The sequence below is a fragment of the Ranitomeya imitator genome, chromosome 3 (genome assembly GCF_032444005.1).
Source record: "Ranitomeya imitator isolate aRanImi1 chromosome 3, aRanImi1.pri, whole genome shotgun sequence".
In the NCBI taxonomy this organism is placed as follows: Eukaryota; Metazoa; Chordata; class Amphibia; order Anura; family Dendrobatidae; genus Ranitomeya; species Ranitomeya imitator.
Window position 1 is genome coordinate 98935978 of NC_091284.1, and position 24112 is coordinate 98960089.

Genomic DNA, 24112 nt, shown 5'->3' on the forward strand with positions numbered 1-24112 from the left:
GTAAACTATTAACACTAAAATGCCCCATCTAATGGTCTATTCCCAACACTGCACTTTCCCTACATACAATGCAGTCACAGGAATAATAAATACATTACTTATGTACATTCAGCAACATTAAAATATATGCTAATACCCACAAACTAGGATGCCGCGCTGCGAGAGGATGCTGCTAGTTTATACCTGTAGCACAAACCATGCAATGAATAAATGAATCCTGGGGTATATTACCTTGTGAATGTAACTGCTATGTCCCCATGATGGCTATGGGCTATTGTGCTGGCCGCGTCCTTCGTGCTGTTAAGAGCGGCGTATTCAGACCACACAAACAAGGGAGCGTCCTCCCGGTCTGCAGAAACCCCTTGCGCGCACGCCGCAGCTCGGGCCGATGGTGCCGCTGTGTAGTCGCGTGGTGTGCGGGGGGCGTGGCTAAAGCGGTGACGTCACAAACAAAGGGCCAATCCCGACGCGTTTCGAGGGTACCGTCCCTCTTTCTCAAGGCACCTTGAGAAAGAGGGATGGTACCCTCGAAACGCATCGGGATTGGCCCTTTGTTTGTGTCCATCTATTGGACAGGTTGAATAAAACAATACCTTGATATCTGTTATCTAATGTCTTATTCCAGAGAAAACTAAGTTTTTCTTATATGTAAAAGAGCTGTTAAGATCTATGGGCCGGACATAGATCTCACTAAGAATCTGCATCCAGAGATCATTGTAAATGAAAATATAGTGGCAAATGTTGCCCAACAAGCTTCTAGTTAAAGAAATTAAAATAAAAATGTATATTTTTTTTATTATTATTATTTTTACTGAGGACGCCAACAAACCACTTGGCACATCAAATTAAGGCATTTAGATTCCCGTCTTTGGCAGTGACATGAACTTTTTGAAGGAAAGCCTAGCTACAGCCCTGACTGCCTTATACAGGCACAGCATTAAAGGACCCTCCTTTGGCGTACACTAGGTGCAGGAGGGCCTGGGGCAAATATTGGTGCATAACAGAAGCTTTGCTGGCACACATACCAAATGTGCAAAAACAAGTGAGAGCTGAAAAGAACCTTAGCTGTTTTCGCAGCCCTGTAAGATCCCAATTGGGGTAAAGGAATGAACCATGTTGACTTTTCTAACGATTATTTCATTTTTTACCTCCAGGTAAGCAGCACAAGGTGTGCCTAGTCGTCTTTTCCTCCGTCATTGCATTAGTATCTCCATCCAAGACAAAAATATGTTAATGAGTAGAATGGTACTGATACATTTGAATATTTGTTGATGATGATGATCAACTATTATAGATTCACCTCCGCATAGTTCTCATCCTATCCAGATTTTAGGCTGTGTATTCCTGGTGCATTTTTTTTGCTACAACTTTCCAAAAATGCTGTCAAATTTCTGTATTTTTTACCGTTTTTCATAAAATTGCAGTAAAAAATGCATTTCAATTGCCTGATAGACCATTACAGTTACAGGATAAATATCCCACAGGGATTCAGTGACATAAATGCCATTTGTTTTCTTAGCTCCCAATATTGCACTTTTGTTGTTGATTGTCTTGTGTAGAATGCTGACCAACTGTTTGTTTCCATCGGTGTCTGTGTGTATGTGAATATCCGAGGGAGGCAAGACTGCGAGCCCGTCTGGTGTGAATTTCAATCCTTTTCACAAGTGTACAGAACATGTGGACCTGAGAAACATGACAAAAAATTAACACCCAGGGAAAATATTTGCAAACAAAGATAAACACACTTTTTCTTGAAGCCATCTGCTTGGAGAGATGATAAAGAAAGTATATTTGTGTTTTTGTGTATAATTATGTATCAGGCGGCACATCACATCACAAACATTCTACTATTATAGGATTTACTCTCTTAAAATTCAGGACAAGTGACAGAATTATCTCCAGCCTTGGTAGATTAGTCCCAACGAGCCTTAAGAAAGCCAATATTCAAAAAGGGTTAGATTTTGTTTTTCTTCAGAAACATCTTGTGAAGAAAAATCTTTTGTTATTTGTCAACTTCAAATTTCTGTTGAATGTAAGACACACAGTGGTTAAAAAAAAATCTTTGTAGCGAAACCAAATATTGATGTACGGTAAATAATGAGCAGGACTCATCTCAAAGTTGGCCAAAACCACTGAATACAATGAAAATTTCCATCTATAATAATCTTAATAATCTTCATATGAGAATGAAGGGGAATCTCAGACAAGTTAATCGAGACTTTAATTCTTAAGAAAAAAATCAAAAAATGAAGAGACATCTCAGAAAAAGCAACTTATTTGGAAAGAACAAACCAATTTGCTAATTTCATGATTCTTCCAAGAGCAGTTGTTAGGAGGGTTCTGGCATAACCAATCGTTTTATACATAAGGAACATATTAGAATTGTCAGGGTTTATGAACAGTTATCTAATGTCAATGAGGAGATTTAGGATTTACTTTTTATTTTAACGGACTTCAGCTCAATTTTGAGCCATGGCGACTTGATGATGAACGATCTGTAGGAAGATTGATCGATGGGTCCACCAGGGTCTTCTCCTCCGTTATCTTGACAGTATCAAGCCATCAGTTGTTGGTCTTCCTCTTCGCCTTGTTCCTTCTATTCTTCCGACCATGATGTCCTTCTCCTGTGATTACGGTCTTCGTATGATGATGTGTCCAAAGTAGACAAGTCCTAGGTTTACGATGCCTCAGATTATATACAGTATTTATCTGTCTATAAATAAGGACTCGTAGGCCATTAAATGAAGATGCATTTTAGCAATATGCTGCAACTTTAACCCCTTTCTGACCTCGGACGGGATAGTACGTCCGAGGTCAGAAGCCCCTCTTTGATGCGGGTTCCGGCGGTGAGCCCGCATCAAAGCCGGGACATGTCAGCTGTTTTGAACAGCTGACATGTGCCCGTAATAGTTGCGGGCAGAATCGCGATCTGCCCGCGCCTATTAACTAGTTAAATGCCGCTGTCAAACGCTGACAGCGGCATTTAACTACCGCATCCGGCCGGGCGGCCGGAAATGACGGCATCGCCGACCCCGTCACATGATCGGAGGCCGGCAATGCTTGTACCTTGTAACCATAGAGGTCCTTGAGACCTCTGTGATTACTGACCGCCGGTAGCTGTGAGCGCCACCCTGTGGTCGGCGCTCACATCACACCTGATTTTCTGCTACATAGCAGCGAACAGCAGATCGCTGCTATGTAGCAGAGGCGATCGGGTTGTGCCTGCTTCTAGCCTCCCATGGAGGCTATTGAAGCATGGCAAAAGTGAAAAAAAAAAGTGAAAAAAAAGTGAAAAAAATGAAAAAAATATAAAAGTTTAAATCACCCCCCTTTCGCCCCAATCAAAATAAATCAATAAAAAAAAAATCAAATCTACACATATTTGGTATCGCCACATTCAGAATCGCCCGATCTATCAATTAAAAAAAGCATTAACCTGATCGCTAAACGGCGCAGCGAGTAAAAAATTCGAAACGCCAGAATTACGTTTTTTTGGTCGCTGCGACATTGCATTAAAATGCAATAACGGGTGATCAAAAGAACATATCTGCACCAAAATGCTACCATTAAAAACGTCATCTCGGCACGCAAAAAATAAGCCCTCAACCAACCCCAGATCCTGAAAAATAGAGACGCTATGAGTATCGGAAAATGGCGCAATTTTTTTTTTTTTTTTTTTAGCAAAGTTTGGAATTTTTTTTCATTACTTAGGCAAAAAATAACCTAGTCATGTTAGGTGTCTATGAACTCGTAGTGACCTGGAGAATCATAATGTCAGGTCAGTTTTAGCATTTAGTGAACTTAGCAAAATAGCCAAACAAAAAACAAGTGTGGGACTGCACTTTTTTTGCAATTGCACCGCACTTGGAATTTTTTTCCCGTTTTCTAGTACACGACATGCTAAAACCAATGATGTCTCGTCCCGCAAAAAATAAGCCCTCACATGGCCAAATTGACGGAAAAATAAAAAAGCTATGGCTCTGGGAAGGAGGGGAGTGAAAAACGAACACGGAAAAACGAAAAATCCCAAGGTCATAAAGGGGTTAATATTGTCGACCTGACACTGCAATATCAAGAAAATTCATTTGGAGAGTTCCCCTTTCCCTTTAAGAGATCATGTGATCCTAAAACAGAGCAGGATGGGTAATCCCTTCCCATCACTAACCTGCAAATCCAACAGTGGAATAAAATTTATATCAAATAGCAGATTTTAGAAAAGCCTCTGGACTTCTTAGAACAATAGGCTGAAATAAATTATACTCAATATTAATATTAACAAATTATAATTATTTTATATTAATTGTATCAATTAATATTGAGCAGAATTAAGTATGATGACATCATCTTATATACTGTTTGAGCTCACACACAGCACCCTTATATACTGTATGAGCCAAAACACAGCCCCTATATACCATATGAGCCCCCACGTAGCCTCCTGTATACAGAATGAGCCTGCACACAGCCCCCTATAGACCGTAAGAACCCAGACACAGCCCCCTATATATCGTAAGAGCCTACACACAACCCCTATATACAGTATGCGCCCCTATGCAGCCTCCTATATACAGAATGAGCCCCCACATTGCCCCCTATATACAGCATGACCCCCACATAGCCTCCCTTATATAACTTATGAGCCCACACTTAGCCTCTATATACCATAATAGCCCACACACAGCCCCCTGAATATAGTAAGAGCCAACACATAGCCCCCTATATACAGTAACAGCCCCCTCACCGCTTCCTATATACAGTATAAGCCTTTATTTACAGTATAAGTCCCCACATAGCTTCCTATATACAGCATGAACCTCCACATAGCCTCCTATATATAGCATGAGCCCCCACATAGCCTCACATATACATTATGAGCCCCACAAAGCCTGATATGTACATACAAACATCCCATGCGCATAAAAAAAGCCAAATACTCACCTATCTCCCATTCCCCGGTGCTCTGCCTCTGCTCCTGTCTTCGTAGTGCACAGCTGACACAATGAAATGACGTCATCGCATCAGCTGTTTCACATGCTGATTGGTGGAAGATGATTCCAGCTGCCCCTCCTCCACCAATGTATTCTCCACTGTCTGCATCCCAAGGATGCAGATAGCAGTGTAGGCAGCAGAAGTAGGATGGAGGGGGAGGGCACTGTGCGGTCCATGGGCCCCTGTTTCAGCCCTTCAGCTGTCTTCGTCCGTGGGCCGGACTGGAACAGCCAAAGGGCTGGATGTGGCCCGCGGGTCACTTCTATTGCACACAATCATGGGAGAGACCTGTCAAACACCTTTAGCAGTGTGGGAAGAAGCCAGCCAGGAATCATGACAAACTAGTCACATCTCTCCCTGTAGTCTCTGGCTGGATCTTCAAACTATTTCCCCAGTTCATCAAAGCTTTTACAACAAAAAAAAAGGCTGAAAGATTTGAAAAATTGCAAACATTTGACGCAACTCCGAGTTGTGCCCAAATTTTGCAACTTTTAGTGTTTTCATGCCAGGTTCTCCCAACTCTGCCGAAATGAGCGGAGCTGTGATGGGGTGTGGAGGGGGCATGATGACCTGTAGAGGTTAATTCATGATGAGTTGGTTGTGGTGTTCATCATGCCCGAATTCTCATTCCTGTCCATGGTTTCTGGCTTAATTTTATTTTTTTCTGGACAACTTAATTATAATTTAAAGATATACCGTATATGTCTACAGCCCATAATTCTAATATTAACACATCAGTATTCACTGTGAGTTGTAAAAATTATGATAATTAGTCATAATAATCTGTACAAGTGACCCCTCAAATTTTTTAAGGACAGTGTAAAAAGTGTTCTATTTTTATGGATTGTCCATGAATTTCTGGACAGTTTGCAACTCTGCTTCAGTCGTGCAGTCAGGCTGTGATTCATGCTACCCATGATTTCGGCAGCATGAATCGACTGATCGGTTCCCTTTAACATTGGAAGTCATACGGTACAACTCGCAGAGGCCATAGGAGATGCATGCAGACACTTCTCTGTATGTATAGTGTTGTTATCCTGCCTTATCTAATTTTTGAACAGTCCAAAAGAGCTGTAATTACCCAGCCTTTGCTTACTCTGTCTCAGTCTACACAGCAAAGCAGACAAATGCAGAAAACACGAGTTGTCAGTCTTTTGCAACTGCTTTGATGGCAGGGAAAAAAGCTGAAAACTATCATTCTTTTTACATTTGAAAAGTAAGTCTAGTATCTGCACAATTATTTTATATTAAAAAAACATAAATAGCTACATCTTTCAACGTTTAATCTTCCATCGTATCATTAGAAACGATGTCCGGTCATGACAGGATCCTACATAGTAATGATTATCATAGTATATTTAATGGAGACTTCCAGACCTTCAAAGCTTAAAGGGACTCTGTCACCTGAATTTGGAGGGAACAATCTTCAGCCATGGAGGCGGGGTTTTCGGGTGTTTGATTCACCCTTTCCTTACCTGCTGGCTGCAATATTGGATTGAAGTTCATTGTCTGTCCTCCGTAGTACATGCCTGCACAAGGTAATCTTGCACAGCACAGGCGTGTACTATGGAGGACAGAGAATGAACTTCAATCCAATATTGCAGCCAGCATGCAGCCAGCGGGTAAGGAAAGGGTGAATCTAACACCCGAAAACCCTGCCTCCATGGCTGAAGATTGTTCCCTCCAAATTCAGGTGACAGTGTCCCTTTAAGTCACTTCAATTATAGTAGTTGGTGTCTAGAGATTTGTTGATGATTGTAATAGTTTTTAATGGACACACATAAAGATGCTTCACAGATTGAGCCATGTTCCTTGCAGAATCCCATGGGTCGCCATTAACAATGTTCTTGAGTACCAGGACAAATGGTGTTTAACTGTTCTAAATGACGTCATGAGTCATCTTTTCTGACACAACACAGAGTTGTCACTTGCCTATATCCTAAGTGTCTTGTCGATATTCCTGTAATAAGGTATTTTGGATTCTTCTCATAAAAATATATGAAGAAAAGTTGTGAAGCTCTCCAAATGAGGTTTCCAATTTAGACATTTTTTTTTAAAAAGGAGAATTCATCAGGTTTGGTGAAGGATTGGAAGTGTGAAATGTTCTAAGGTCACGTTCACGCATTCAGTATTCGGTCAGTATTTTAAATCAGTATTTGTAAGCAAAATACTAACCAAATACTGACCTTGTGAATGTGGCCTAAACCCAGTTTGCTAGTGGTTGCAAGGAAGAGGCAATTGGCTCTTCTGTTCTTGGTGGCTAGACCTGGCACCATAGAAAGGACTTATGGTATCTTGATTTTTGCCATGGTGCCCGCACATTATGTATGCTCCTGAGGAGGCTATTGAATTTGATGAGCTTTTTATGTCTCGTTGTGCGGGAGTTTACATTTTGTCTCATCTCATTAAAGAGATGTCCCAGCATAACCATATCATTCTGGTCTTACAGCGCAGAGCACCTCTGCAACACATAACGGCCATTTACAATCCTCCCGGACGTTATCTCATCACCATAATTATGCCTCCAAGCGCATCCTGAAGCACACACAGCGCCCCCAGGCTGTAACATGGGTTACCGCACCACAATATATAATATTGAAAGATAACAAATATACACAATAAGTGCATACACACCTGCGCTGTTCATAGATCGTGGGAAATTACCTAGAAAGCTCCCTGGCTTTCTAGGTAATTTCCCACGATCTATGAACATCCAGCAGAGGGCGCCTCACCGCAAATAAAGCTAAATATAGATCATTGATCTATTTTTAGCCTCATTTCCTGGGGTTTTGCAGCGAGGAGCAGCCTGCATTAGCACAGCTCCTTGCTGCAAAATGTTTTAACCCCTTCAGAAGGATTTACATCGTTGGACGTTACAGATCTGCGGAGGGTAAGTATATTGTTGGTTTATTATGTTTTTTTACTCACAGAACGAGGGTCTTCAGTGACTGGATTGGGCGTTGAATAAAATACTGCAACAACCATTGTTTTTATTTCATTAAAATAATTTTAAAAAATGTGTTTGTGTTTTATTTAACCCTTTACTAGTATTGGATTAATAATGGATAGGTGTCATAATTGACGCCTCTCCATTATTAATTAGGCTTAATGTCACCTTACAATAGCAAGGTGGCATTAACCCTTCATTACCCCATATCCCACCGCTACACGGGAATGGGAAGAGAGTGGCCAAGTGCCAGAATAGGCGCATCTTCCAGATGTGCCTTTTCTGGGGTGGCTGGGGGCAGATATTTTTAGCCAGGGGGGGGCCAATAACCGTGGACCCTCTCCAGGCTATTAATATCTGCCCTCAGTCACTGGCTTTACTACTCTGGCGGAGAAAATTGCGCGGGAGCCCACGCCAATTTTTTCCGCCATTTAACCCTTTATTTTAAGAGCTAGAACGGCCAAATTTTGCAGATACACACTACTGACATTAGTAGTGTGGAATCTGCAAAAAAAATGGAGAGAAGACATGGTTTACTGTATGTAAACCATGTCTCAAATCATGTCGGGTTTTAGGAAGGAGAAGGAAAAAGCCGGTAATTGAATTACCGGCTTTCAAGCTGTCTAGCGCTGGAATAAATATTAATATATATACATATATGTGTCTCACTGACATATATATATATATATACCTATTCTATGTGTACACATTTATTCTACCTATTCTACTGTAAGCTGTCAGTGTGATTTTACTGTACACCGCACTGAATTACCGGCTTTTCTCTCTAATATATGTGTCTACTGACATATATATATATATATATATATATATATATATATATATATATATATATAGACAGTATATATATATTTTCTTTTCTTTTTGGGACACATGGATCACTTCTATAGCGGTATGTTGGTTTTGCTAGCCTGCGAGAAAACCACGCAGTACGGATGCCATACGGATTACATACGGAGGATGCCATGCGCAAAAAACGCTGACACACCCTGCCTACGGAGGAGCTACGGACCACTTTTTTCGTGACTTTTCAGCGTATTAGGGCCGTAATATACGGACCGTATTGTTTTACGCTGTGTGTGACGCCGGCCTAACGCTGTCTGAAGCTCTGTGTATTCCACATTAACCCATTGAACTACATGAAGCAGCTCATGATCTGGGAAGTGTGCACTATCTCATGCTAAGTACAGATTGCATTTTTTTGCAAAGACAAGTGCCCTGAATTCGAGCAATCCAGCTCTTGATTGCAGAACAACGCTATCAATGTGTGTAAATATAGTAGCGTTCCTATACAGATTATTTTAGTATCCATATCTAATATATATCCTCACTTTTTTCTTTTAGTTAATTCATTTATATTATCCCTGATTTGATTTGTGCCACCATCAAAATCATCCAACATACTTCATCGAGCAGTTAAATGTCATATCGGTAGTGTGATTACTTAAAAGCAACGTAGGACATTGCGCAGGTGTGTATGCACTTATTGTGTATATTTGTTATCTTTTTAGCCTTTCACCCTATAAGTGATATAAGGATCCACCTGCTGCAGTCCACCCCTGTCAAACGTAACAGCGCCGCTATCCTTCAATATTTTTGTATGTTTTTTTAATATATAATATTGATATAACAAAAATAATGGAGGAACTAAGACGGCCTTTGGAGGGATATATATATATATATATATATATATATATAATTTCCAAATTGGGGAGAACTCCAAATAAACCCTCACTAGAAGACAATAAAATATAACTTTTATTTCTATTAATTAAAATAAAGAATATACAAAGGTATAAAACGTTTTGTCCCTAATCTGTTTTAGAAGTCAGCAGTTATTTTATGCAGTTTAGTTTACTTGAATAGCTCCGGAGGTAGTACTGGCGGAGGTAGTCCTGCTGGATACTGGCGACTACCTGGTACTATGTATAGTGCATCCGCACTCCTGATGGGGGTCTGTGTGCTCAGAGTTCTCCTCGCCACAGTAATTTGGGTGCACTTGGAGCACATGGTGACCGGTGCAGGGGTCACCTGTTCAGGTGGAGATCGTGGTGTTTCTGATGATACTGAGTCAGGGCGGTGGAGTGGCGATGCTTCGGCTTCAGGCTTGTACTTATAGACATGGAGGGTGTACCATCCTTTGTCCCACCAATGTCGCATGTACGTGACACAGTCACCAGGGTAAAGGTCCCTGTCTGGGTGTCCCTCCATTAGGTGCACCTCCACATCGCGCCGATTCACAAAGACCTCAGGATAGAGATCTGGTTCTTTAATGAAACCCCAGCCTCCTTTAAGGCAGAATGTTACAACAGTCCCATAACGCTGTGGGCCCCAGTCCTCCTGGCTCATCTGCCTGGCCCGGGCTTTGGCCTATAGGTCTTTTTCGCCGTCGGCGCTCTGTCTCCCTCTCCCTCTGCTCTTGCTGGAGGAGTTCCTGGCGTTGGTATTCCACTAGTCCAACCACCTCAATCTTCTCCCCCTCTGGCTGGGCCTCCCCAGGGAACCCGATCAGTTTGGTTGTGGCGTGGGTCCATTTAAAGGTTACCCACTCCCCTTGGACGGTCACAGTCCGCTTAATGGGCTGCAGGGGAATGTTGAAGGTCTTCAAAGTCTCCCAGGGCCTCTCCCATTCCAGGTGGTTACACACCCATATGGTGGTGGCGGGGGTGAGTCTACTGCCACCAGCGGGGGTTCCTCGGCTACCGGGGCAGGGCTGACGTTTCCAGGTGGAAATCAGTAGCCTTCCTCTAGCACCTGGATGTTGTAGTACCTTATTGCTGAGCCTCTCATAAGGTCCTCACAACTGTTGTCGATGATCTATGTCTGATATGATGTTATGTCTCTCTCTCTGTCCCCCGGATGGATAGGATAACCCGTATGACAAGTGGCCTGAGGCTTTTTACAGGGACTCTAGCACGCCCCGGCCTCTCGTGGGTGCCACCTTGCCTCCTGGGTATGGGGCGGATCAGTAACGTGAAATTGGCTGTCCTGCCGGTCTCTGGAGCAAGGCATAAAGGACTGTTGCTCCCTCGGTGTTCCGGCTACCGGATTCTGCGCCTCAGAAGGAGGCAGCCTGTGCAGGGCAGAACTCCTTCTGGTTTCCACACCTTTTGCTATGACTTCTTCTCACTCTCTACAATACAGTTCTCCGTTCATGTCCTTTCTTAGGAACTGCTGCACGTGGGGCAGGCGCAGCTCCGTGTCCTTCTGTCTAGGCCTCTGACAGGATCCCACCCCTGTCAGGGACCAACTACCTGAGCCGAAGCTCAGCCAGCAACTGCCTGAGCGAAGCTCAGCTAGCATCTGCCTAACTTCCTCTCCAAGCCACCAGTTTTACCTAAGTATGAAGAGAGCCCTAATAAATAGGAGCATAGCTCCCCCTGGTGGACTGGAGTATGAAGTGTGTTGTATGTTTGTGGTACCTGGTAAAGAGATCTCCTTTATTGCCTCCAAATGTAACATCACTCCCCCTAGAGGAGAATGATATTACTGCAACGACCAAGACTCTGGGGCGCTGCATTTGCAGCATCATCAGGGGATGGGACATAGGCTTTCCCTCTGTGGTTATACGGAAACCAACCGAGTATTACATGCCCTCCTTGGTGCAGTGCCAGCTCTCCTGCCCCATTTTCCGCAGCACCGACGTCACGTCAACAGCTCTTCAGACAACTGAGATAGAGGCAATGGTGGACCTGAGGAGGGTGAGTAACGCTAGGTTTGTTTTGTTACAACTACCACAGTTTATAGCCCGAGATATTGTGAATTCGCTTTGATTTTATAATAGAAATGTTCAGGTTTTACCTACATGATGCACCAGTACAATCCTCCAGCAATGTGTGCTGTGTGCTACCCAGGTAAATTATTATTTTCCCCATCCCACCTATTAGCTGACAGTTTATTGCAGTCGTTTTCAGCACACAGTTGCATTGTAAATCTCTGATGGATGGCTTCATTCCTTCGCATTCTCCTTTGTTGTGTGATGGACTCTCAAGGGCCAAAGGCGCCACTACATAAGCAATATTCATTCACTTGGAATCACTATTACGGAATCTACATTGACAGTTACTAATTGTTCTGTAGTGTAATCGTCTTCAGTGTTCAGCAGATTACAAACCTCGTATGATGTCCGGCCATTTAGCACCCTTCTTAAACGACGACTTATATATCACTCATACAGGACACATTAAGTGAATCTGGACAGATTGTCCACTAATATAGAGCAAAGAATGAGCAAGGATTTTAATTTGCGTAATTGCTCTCATGGGCCTGAGGTTGCACGTGTACACGTAGCAGGAATATGGCGCTTACCGCAAACTGCCATGTTTTTGCGATGTAGTTTTATGGTCGCAGGCATGATTTGTGACTACGCAAGCCATAATCAAAACTGCATTGCAAAATGGTGGCAAATGAGAGCAAAACTGCGATTTGTGTTTCCACACAGTCCATAGACGCATGCCACACTACGGCTTCTTTTCTTGGCAGTGACACCCTTAAATCTTAAACTATACAACAAAAACCCATAAGATTTAAGGTTCGTACTATATGGTGACTTTAGTCTCAACACAAGTCATGTGGCCAAAAACTGGTGTATGCCACGGTGCCACAGCATAAAGCAAGTACCTACAAGTACCGTGACAGCAACAAACAAGTAGCAGGATATCCAAATGGTTCTGAATTTTTGCAAACTGATTGTCACGAGACCTTGCAGGATGCAATGTGATCCCATTCACTTCCATGATGTTGCAATATATCAGTGGCATACAGATATTTTTGGCCACATGATGTGTCGAATCCAAAACCGCCATGCAGCCCCAGCCTCTCAGTTTGCCTGTCATATATACCTACATTCCTTAAGAAATACGAGAGTTCTAGGGAAACTTTTCATAGGAAACTGCTTTGTGTTGCTTCTCTGTTATTCCTTCTGGAAATATATTACTCTTCTTGTACGAAGAAGCAAGCATTCATTAAAACAGACATTTCAGGAAAGATGACTGGATTTCATTAGTTATACCCATTAGATATATTGCTGCCAAAAGTTTGTCCCTTCTGGATAAGAATTTCTTAGATAGAAAGTCACGCACTTCTTTAACCATCTGAGATCAGCCATTATATAACCCATGATGACAAATATGTCCGGAGGCCACAGTGGTATTGCCTGCCTCCCAGGGAGGGTGATGCCGTGCCTGGAAGCGAAAAGGAATTCCCTTAGCAGGTAACACTAGCATACAACACTTTCCTGACTTTAGGCCAGAATGGGGAGCTCTAGACCCATTGTCAGGGTAGCTTCCCTGTAAGTTCTGGTCTGGAGGAGTAAGGCTGCCGTCACACTAGTAGTATTTGGTCAGTATTTTACATCAGTATTTGTAGCCAAAACCAGGAGTGGAACAATTAGAGGAAAAGTATAATAGAAACACATGCACCACTTCTGCATTTATCACCCACTTCTGATTTTGGCTTCCAAATACTGATGTAAAATACTGACCCAATATTGCTAGTGTGACGGCAGCCTTAGTGGGCAGTCTGTTAGAGACAGTGAAGGGAGGGGAAGCATGTGAGGAGAGGGAAACTGGGAGTGGAGCTGTGATTGAGCTCACTCCCAGGATTGAGCGCAAGAAGCCGGACACCGGGGTCCGAAGTTGTGTGGGAACCGTATGCCCCACAGCAGAAACCGGAGGGCAGGAGATTGCAGGTCTTCACAACTGACACCTGAAGGCACAGCAGCAAATTAGAGCCCGGAGCCACCATGAGAAAGGGACACCTGTAAAAAGGCTCGAGCTGCCTGCCATGTGGGTAGAGTTCCACCTAAGGAACAGATTGAAAAAGGGACTTGAGGAAAGATAATGCATCAAGAACCCAGAATTCAATGCATAAAGGAAGGCTTCCTTCCCCACCTGGCTAGGGGGATTCCGAACCGCTTCCAGGCTTCCCGGATTCCAAAGATCACTTGTAACCTGTGCCCTGGACTGCAATTTTTCTAGGAAAAGGTAAAGTGACAGCAAATCCTGTGTCCTCCAATTATTTTCTGCACTCCACCATCTATCATCCTTCATAGACTGTCCTAGTAGCCTGGGGCCTCCGCTCCACCTGTGGGGAGCAACACCATCTAAGCTGCACTGCCATCGGCCCCAGTGGATCCCTTTAAGCAGCATCGGCCAGCCCTGGCCGAGTACCACAGGTGGCATCGCGAACACTTATTTCCCCTTTAAGTGGACGCCCAGGGCCATGGACTGGGTCACCGCTGCCATGACACATCCCTTTAAGAACCAGCTCGGTTCCCGAGTACTCTACAGTCCTAGCGGGCGCTCCACCATTCTCAGCAGATGACTAAGTGTTCAGTTTCAATTAGCGTAAATGGAAGCTATACAAAACCAATGGCTAAAGCCAACAACAATCCCCACCAATCAGATATACATGACATATCCAATCAATTTAAAACAAACCTGTCAGCGGGGTCTTATCTTCCTGCTGTAAGCCAGAGGAACTAAGGAAAGACCTTCCCACAGGCCGCCCTGAAGCACAAAGAGTCTGTCTCAATTTCTGTCCCTATGATGAGGAACATGTTTGTGCTCCGGGGCGGTCTGTGGGCAGGTCTTTTCACTTATCACTCCTACACACAAAGCTGTACATGGTTCTGAACCTACCCTACCACCCTGTGCTCTCCATTCCCCTAATGACCCAAGACTAACATCTCCAAGACTTCTCCCGTGCTGTGCCAATTCTCTGAAATGCACTACCCCAGTTTAAAGTGTGGCCTAAAAGAGCTATTCTTTAGACTGGCTTATCACCTCACTTATCTATTTCCGTTTTGCCCTTCTAAATTTTACTCAGAATCTATCCCTTCTTTCATCTGTTCACCACCACCCCCCATGCACTGATAGCCCTCTGAGTCTGTACTGCAGCATTATGTGCAAACCCTACTTATTATACTGATGGCCGAACCGTACAGTACAATCAATTTTTACCTTTTACCTTTCATGTCTCCACTATTTCCTCACAGATTGTAGCTTGCGATCAGCAGGACCCTCACTCCTCTCGGGATCTGTTGGACTCTGTATTATTCTATGATGTCTTTACTTTGTCTGTACAAGTCCCCTCTGTAATGTAAAGTGCTGCGGAATATGTTGGCGCTATAGAAATAAAAAATATTATTACCAATAAATGGGATTCAGCTGCAAAACCATAGACTGCCAAGGAATAAGAATTGTGCTGTGTTTTTTGGAAGAAGATCTTTTAGACCTGATGAGGCTCCCATACTTATTTATATGCCTTCTTACAAAAATTTATTTTCAAAGTAATCACACTAGCCTCATCAGATCTTAGAGATCTAGATTCAGTTTGATGACAGATTCTTTTTAGTGACATGTTGATTTTCTTATTGTGCACAAATCTGTTATTTTCTGAACATTTTACGATTTAGACAAGTTTTTGTATAAATTCAGAGATATTAGCCTCTAAAATATAGTGTACGTAGCTGTGCTGATCCAGTTCCATCCACTGTAAACTTCCAAAGATCGTGGCTCAGTATCAACTGAATGTTGGGGTTGCCGAATGTCGTACCACTTCCTTGTTTTAAATTGATGACCTAGGGATAGGTCATCAGAATCTTACTCCCAGAGAGAACCTTATGATGTAAGTGCTGAACAGATTTTAACTCCTTACTCCAACTAATTATACCTTGGAACAAGCAGATATCAGCAGGGTGTCCATTTAGTCTGATCTGAACCATCTGTAGTCACTTTACAAGCATTCACCTGGCATTTAAATGTAACCTGTCAGCAAAGTCAAAGAAATGAGCCGACTATAAGCTGGTATATGTGCAAAGTGTAAGAATATGTTCACTCTGTGGCCATTACATAGACAAAACCCAAGAAAAAAAGCAACATGAGCAAGTAAATAGTAATAATACATGTAAATAACATAGGATACTTATTTAATGTTATTTTGATTAAAAAACAAGCATAAAAGCCATCCCACCACTACAAGGTGTACCCATCAGAACGGTCCTAACTAGGGTTGAGCGACTTTTACTTTTATAGGATCGGGTCGGGTTTCACGAAACCCGACTTTTTCAAAAGTCGGGTCGAGTGAAATCGGCCGATCCTATAGAAAAGTCGGGGTCGGGGTCGGCCGAAACTCGAAACCCAATGCAGTGAATTGGGTTTCCAATGGTTCCCAGGGTCTGAAGGAGAGGAAACTCTCCTTCAGGCCCTGGGATCCATATTTAAGTGTAAAATAAAGAATTAAAGTAAAAAAATATTGCTATACTCACCCTCGGACGCGCCCTGGTACTAACCGTCAGCCTTCCTTCCTTAGAATCAGCGCGTGAAGGGCCTTAGATGACGTCGCGGCTTGTGATTGGTCGCGCGACCGCCCATGTGACCGCTCGCGCGACCAATCACAAGCCGCGACGTCACCGAAGGTCCTTCAAGCGCTGATTCTTAGAAAGGAAGGCTGCCGGAAAGAAGCAGGGCGCGTCCGAGGGTGAGTATATTCCTATTATATTCCTATTAGGAATATACTCACCCTCGGACGCGCCCTGCTTCTTTCCGGCAGCCTTCCTTTCTAAGAATCAGCGCTTGAAGGACCTTCGGTGACGTCGCGGCTTGTGATTGGTCGCGCGAGCGGTCACATGGGCGGTCGCGCGACCAATCACAAGCTGCGACGTCATCTAAGGCCCTTCACGCGCTGATTCTAAGGAAGGAAGGCTGCCGGTTAGTACCAGGGCGCGTCAGAGGGTGAGTATAGCAATATTTTTTATTTTAATTCTTTATTTTACACTTAAATATGGATTCCGATACCGATTTCCGATATTGCAAACATATCGGAACTCGGTATCGGAATTCCGATACCAGATTCAGAAGATCGCCGACCTCATGGCCGACCCCACACAGGGGTCGGGTCGGGTTTCATGAAACCCGACTTTGCCAAAAGTCGGCGACTTCTGAAAATGGCCGACCCGTTTTGCTCAACCCTAGTCCTAACCTAATTTAGCATTAAAATCTTACCTTGTGCCAAGTGACTTCAATGTGAATATGGACCGAGCAGGACAGGGCCAGACTATTAGACACCCATTCATGGGAAGCTATACAGATGGAATACTTAGCACAGATGGGTGGCCATTCCCCCAAAGAACAAAAAATAACGGAAAAACCAAACAAATGAGCCGCACTTCTAAGTTGATTTTACATATCCCATCTTATGCAAACCTGTTGTTTTCTGAACACTTTTATGATGTTGACACGTTGCAGCATAAATTTTCAGATATTGACCTCTAAAATATAGTGTACGGAGCTGTGGTGATCCGGTTTCACATACTGTGAACTTCCAACGATCGTGGCTCAGCATCAAATTAGCGTTGGAGATGCTGAATACCGGACCCCCGCCTATCTGAAATTGATGACCTAGTATCTTACTCCCAGGCAGAACCTTATGAGTGCAAAACAGATTTTAAGTCCTTTTTCCAATTTGTTTTACCCTGGAACAGGTGTCAGCAGGGTGTCCATTCAGTCTGATCTGAGCCATCTGCATTCACTTTCAAGCATTCACCTGGCATTTAAAAGTAAGATGTGCTGAGGGAAATCACTTGGAGAAATTCAGTACAATATACAAAACCTCTGGTGATTTAACCCCTTCAGTGCAGCGACAATGAGCGCCCACAGCCAGGTGTAAACAGTAGCCTACATCTGCATTTCCCAGGGGACATCAGAGATCCTTTCTCCCAGCTGCAATTCCAGGCTGCAAACCTGCAAAGATTAAGGGGCAATTAAATAATTTAAAGCAATGTAATCCTGCTAAAGTTAATATCTGGCGTCTCAGGTTAAATGCGCACCCGCTGCACGCAGACACTAATGGAAATATAATTGGTGTGAGCAATTAGGTGATAATTTACCATAATTGCCTACAAAGTTGAGAAGTTTTTCATTGAAGCCTAGCACCAAGGCACATTCTATGTGCGGATAGTAAGGGGGGGAGAAAGCGTTTTTTGTGCATCTGTCATGTTGGCAATATATCTTTGAGTTACTTGCCGGCCTCTGCCCTAAAATAGTCCATTCACATATGTTACTTGTCCAGAACACTGAGTTTAATGGATGGAAACTACATCAACTGCAATGCTTTCTTCTGAGTGCCAACAAGTTTATTTCTGTTGCAAACAGTAAGGTGCCGACACGTATAGCAGCCCGCTGGCACGCCAAATATTTTACTGCTTTCATTTGGAATCAGTTCATGTGTCAGGTAAGTGCACCTCTGATTTACAGGTAGTTTGCGCATAATATTAGGCAATTGCATAAACAGCAATCAGCTAATTGTGTAAAAACAATAGAAAAGGGCAAACGGGAGAATATTAAATTCTCCAGTGATTTTATCAACGACATGTACAGAGCACAGACTGTCCGTAAAACAGCTTCCAGGGAAATCATAAGGGAGTTATTCTTTTTGCTGATTGGATTACCATTAATTTTTTTCCCAAAAAAACTAAAGAAATATGATTATATTTGGGCTACAGAAATACGGTAAAATTAATGGATTCATAAACAACCATAGGGACAATGATTTAATGGCATTAGTTATGACTGCTGTCTTTCACAGCGATCAGAAAAGTCCTTGTCCCTTACTAATCATTTATGAATAACATTAGAAATGTACCACTAACTACCAGGGAATAAAGTGCTACTTATCAGTCTGTCAATTTACCCTGCCTCCAAAGGCATAACTTGCTAACATGGCTCTGGGGCTCATCGTGTTGAGTTCTGGAGCTGTGTTTGCACAACCAAGTCAAGTTTATAACCTTTTGATGCAAACAAAAATGGTTTTATTTCCTCACACCAATCTTTTTTTTTTTAACGCTCTTCAGCTCGGTCCTGAGCCATATCGACTTGATGGATGAATGATCTGTAGGAAGATCGATCTTGTGCAAGCCTAGATAGGTCCACCAGTGTCTTCTCCACCATTATTTTTATTGAATTAAGCCAATGAGTTGCTGGTCTTCTTCTTCGACTTGTTCCTTCTACTCTTCCGATCATTATGTCCTTCTCCAGCAATTGCTCTCTACAATATGATGTGTCCAACATAGGCATGGTGATTCTTGCTTCGAGTGACATGTCTGGCTTGATTTGTTCCAAAATTGATTTGTTTGTTCTTCTTGCCATCTATGGTATTGATAACATCCTTCTCCAGATCCACATTTCGAAGGCTTTGTTTCTTCTTCTGTCTATAGCTCCTGAAAATGGTGAGAAATTGACTAAAAAGTGTAGCACAGAGTTGACTGCTTTTTATTATACAATAATTTAACCCCTTAAGCCCCGAGGGTGGTTTGCACGTTAATGATCGGGCCAATTTTTACAATTCTGACCACTGTCCCTTTATGAGGTTATAACTCTGGAACGCTTCAACAGATCCCAGTGATTCTGACATTGTTTTCTCGGGACATATTGTACTTCATGATAGTGGTAAAAATTCTTTGATAGTACCTGCGTTTGTTTGTGAAAAAAATGGAAATTTGGCGAAAATTATGAAAATTTCACAATTTTCCAACTTTGAATTGTTATGCAATTAAATCACAGAGATATGTCACACAAAATACTTAATAAGTAACATTTCCCACATGTTTACTTTACATCAGCACAATTTTGGAACCCAATTTTTTTTTTGTTAGGGAGTTATAAGGGTTAAAAGTTGACCAGCAATTTCTCATTTTTACAACACCATTTTTTTTTTATGGACCACATCTCATTTGAAGTCATTTTGAGGGGTCTATATGATAAAAAATACCCAAGTGTGACACCATTCTAAAAACTGCACCCCTCAAGGTGCTCAAAACCATATTCAAGAAGTTTATTAACCCTTCTGGTGCTTCACAGGAATTTTTGGAATGTTTAAATAAAAATGAACATTTAACTTTTTTTCACAAAAAATTTACATCAGCTCCAATTTGTTTTATTTTACCAAGGGTAAACAGGAGAAATGGGCCCCAAAAGTTGTTGTACAATTTGTCCTGAGTACACCGATACCCCATATGTGGGGGTAAACCACTGTTTGGGCGCATGACAGAGCTCGGAAGCGAAGGAGCGCCATTTGACTTTTCAATGTAAAATTGACTGGAATTGAGATGGGACACCATGTTGTGTTTGGAGAGCCCCTGATGTGCCTAAACATTGAAACCCCCCACAAGTGACATCATTTTGGAAAGTAGACCCCCTAAGGAACTTATCTAGAGGTGTGGTGAGCACTTTGACCCACCAAGTGCTTCACAGAAGTTTATAATGCAGAACCGTAAAAATAAAAAATCATATTTTTTCACAAAAATTATCTTTTCGCCCCCAATTTTTTATTTTCCCAAGGGTAAGAGAAGAAATTGGACCCCAAAAGTTATTGTACAATTTGCCCTGAGTACTCTGATACCCCATATGTGGGGGGAAACCACTGTTTGGGCGCATGGGAGAGCTCAGAAGGGAAGGAGCGCCGTTTGACTTTTCAATGCAAAATTGACAGGAATTGAGATGGGACGCCATGTTGCTTTTGGAGAGCCACTGATGTGCCTAAACATTGAAACCCCCCACAAGTGACACCATTTTGGAAAGTAGACCCCCTAAGGAACTTATCTAGATGTGTGGTGAGCGCTTTGACCCACCAAGGGCTTCACAGAAGTTTATAATGGAGAGCCGTAAAAATAAAACAAAAATTTTTTCCCACAAAAATTATTTTTTAGCCCCCAGTTTTGTATTTTCCCGAGGGTAACAGGAGAAATTGGACCCCAAAATTTGTTGTCCAATTTGTCCTGAGTGCGCTGATACCCCATATGAGGGGGGGAAACCACTGTTTGGGCGCATGGGAGGGCTCGGAAGGGAAGGAGTGCCATTTGAATGCAGACTTAGATGGAATGGTCTGCAAGTGTCACATTGCGTTTGCAGAGCCCCTAATGTACCTAAACAGTAGAAACCCCCCACAAGTGACACCATTTTGGAAAGTAGACCCCCTAAGGAATTTATCTAGATGTGTTTTGAGCGCTTTGACCCAACAAGGGCTTCACAGAAGTTTATAATGCAGAGCCGTAAAAATAAAACAAAAATTTTTTCCCACAAAAAATTATTTTTTAGCCCCCAGTTTTGTATTTTTCCAAGGGTAAGAAGAGAAATTCGACCCCAAAAGTTGTTTTCCAATTTGTCCTGAGTGCGCTGATACACCATATGTGGGGGGGAACCACTGTTTGGCCGCATGGGAAGGCTCGGAAGGGAAGGAGCGCCATTTGGAATGCAGACTTAGATGGAATGGTCTGCAGGTGTCACATTGCGTTTGCAGAGCCCCTAATGTACCTAAACAGTAGAAACCCCCCACAAGTGACCCCATATTGGAAACTAGACCCCCCAGGGAACTCATCTAGATGTGTTGTGAGAACTTTGAACCCCCAAGTGTTTCACTACAGTTTATAACGCAGAGCCTTGAAAATAAAAAATCTTTTTTTTCCCACAAAAAATATTTTTAGCCCCCAGTTTTGTATTTTCCCAAGGGTAACAGGAGAAATTGGACCCCAAAAGTTGTTGTCCTATTTGTCCTGAGTACGCTGATACCCCATATGTTGGGGTAAACCCCTGTTTGGGCACACGGGAGAGCTCGGAAGGGAAGGAGCACTGTTTTACTTTTTCAACGCAGAATTGGCTGGAATTGAGATCGGACGCCATGTCGCGTTTGGAGAGCCCCTGATGTGCCTAAACAGTGGAAACCCCTCAATTATAACTGAAACCCTAATCCAAACACACCCCTAACCCTAATCCCAACAGTAACCCTAACCACGCCTCTAACCCTGACACACCCCTAACCCTAATCCCAACCCTATTCCCAACTGTAAATGTAATCTAAACCCTAACCGTAACTTTAGCCCCAACCCTAACCCTAACTTTAGCCCCAACCCTAACTGTGGCCCTAACCCTAGCCCTAACCCTAACCCTAGCCCTAACCCTAACCCTAGCCCTAACCCTAACCCTAGCCCTAACCCTAGCCCTAACCCTAGCCCTAACCCTAGCCCTAACCCTAACCCTAGCCCTAACCCTAACCCTAACAGTAACCCTAGCCCTAACCCTAGCCCTAACCCTAACCCTAGCCCTAACCCTAACCCTAGCCCTAACCCTAGCCCTAACCCTAATGGGAAAATGGAAATAAATACATTTTTTTAATTTTTCCCTAACTAGGGGAGTGATGAAGGGGGGTTTGATTTACTTTTAGAGCGGGTTTTTTAGCGGATTTTTATGATTGGCAGCCGTCACACACTGAAACACGCTTTTTATTGCAAAAAATATTTTTTGTGTTACCACATTTTGAGAGCTATAATTTTTCTATATTTTGGTCAACAGAGTCATGTGAGGTCTTGTTTTTTGCGGGACGAGTTGACGTTTTTATTGGTAACATTTTCGGGCACGTGACATTTTTAGATCGCTTTTTATAACGATTTTTGTGAGGCAGAATGACCAAAAACCAGCTATTCATGAATTTCTTTTGGGGGAGGCGTTTATACTGTTCCGCGTTTGCTAAAATTGATAAAGCAGTTTTATTCTTCGGGTCAGTACGATTACAGCGATACCTCATTTAAATCATTTTTTTATGTTTTGGCGCTTTTATACGATAAAAACTATTTTATAGAAAAAATAATTATTTTTGCATCGCTTTATTCTCAGGACTATAACTTTTTTATTTTTTCGCTGATGATGCTGTATGGCTCGTTTTTTGCGGGACAAGTTTTATAGGTCGGGTCGTTACGGACGCGGCGATACTAAATATGTGTACTTTTATTGTTTTTTTTTATTATTTAGATAAAGAAATGTATTTATGGGAATTTTTTTTTTTTTTTTTTTCATTATTTAGGAATATTTTTTTTTTTTTTTTTTTTACACATTTGGAAATTTTTTTTTAACTTTTTTATTTTGTCCCAGGGGGGGACAGTACAGATCTGCCAGTTTGCACAGCACTCTGAGAGCAGTGCAGCGTTACCAAGTGCCTGCTCTGAGCAGGCACTTGGTAAGCCACCTCCCTCCCTGCAGGACCCGGATGCCACGGCCATCTTGGATCCGGGTCCAGCAAGGAGGAAGGAGGTAGGAGACCCTCGCAGCAATGCGATCTCATCGCGTTACTGCGGGGGGCTCAGGGAAGCCCGCAGGGAGCCCCCTCCCTGCGCGATGCTTCCCTATACCGCCGGCACATCGCGATCATGTTTGATCGCGGTGTGCCGGGGGTTAATGTGGCGGGGGCGGTCCATGAGCGCGCCCGATCGCCTATGACGTACTATCGCGTCGGTGGGAATTAAAGCCCACCCCACCTCGACGGGATAGTACGTCATATGGGATTAAGGGGTTAAGGGGTTGTTCTGAGTTTTTCTTTCTCTATGCTATATGAGCAGGGGTGGAGAGCTCCTGTAGAGAGTCGATGTAATATGTTCAACACAACCATGTATAATATGGTTAACTAATCGTTGGATGCCATAATAAACTACATATCCCCTGCAGTGGCTAAAAGAGGGAAGAAGGGGTACGCAGAGTAGGTGGCTACCTTAAAAATTAAAAAGCATTTGATTGTGATAGGGTTACCAATTACTGTTCCTCAAATATAATAATAATAATGATTGTTGGGCACATATCCAAAGGGAACATTAAATGAATGATTGCTGCTTTGCTTGTGCTAATCATCACGAATTGAGGGAGGTGGTCACATTCTTAAACCACCATTATAGGCACTAAGATCTTGTCAAAGTAAGGGCAGCAATCACAAGGAGACAGAATAATAATAATAATAATTTTTATTTATATAGTGCCAACATATTCTTCAGCACTTTACAATTAAGCGGGGACATGTACAGACAATAAATTCAGTACAAGTTAAGACAATTTAAACAGTGACATTAGGGGTGAGTTCCCTGCTCGCAAGCTTACAATCTACAAGGAAATGGGGGGGACACAATAGGTGAAAAGTGCTTGTTATTTCAGGTCTGGCAATTATAATAAATAGGGATTTTCATATAAAGCTGCATGATCCGGTCATCAGCCCGTGTGTTTAAGTGCAATAGTCAAGTATCAAGTGCAGTTATCGTGTGTATGGAGGGTGTGGAGACAGATGAATAGTAGGGTGCAGATTCACATGCAGATAATATTTGGAAAGAGGGAACAGGACAAAGTT

At 42.7% G+C, this 24112-nt stretch overlaps 1 protein-coding gene across 2 annotated transcripts in view; it reads left to right on the forward strand.

Moving 5' to 3' along the window:
• The window catches only part of SEZ6 (seizure related 6 homolog), a 955889-nt gene that overhangs the window by 712708 nt on the left and 219069 nt on the right, over positions 1 to 24112 (forward strand). The window lies entirely within an intron of this gene.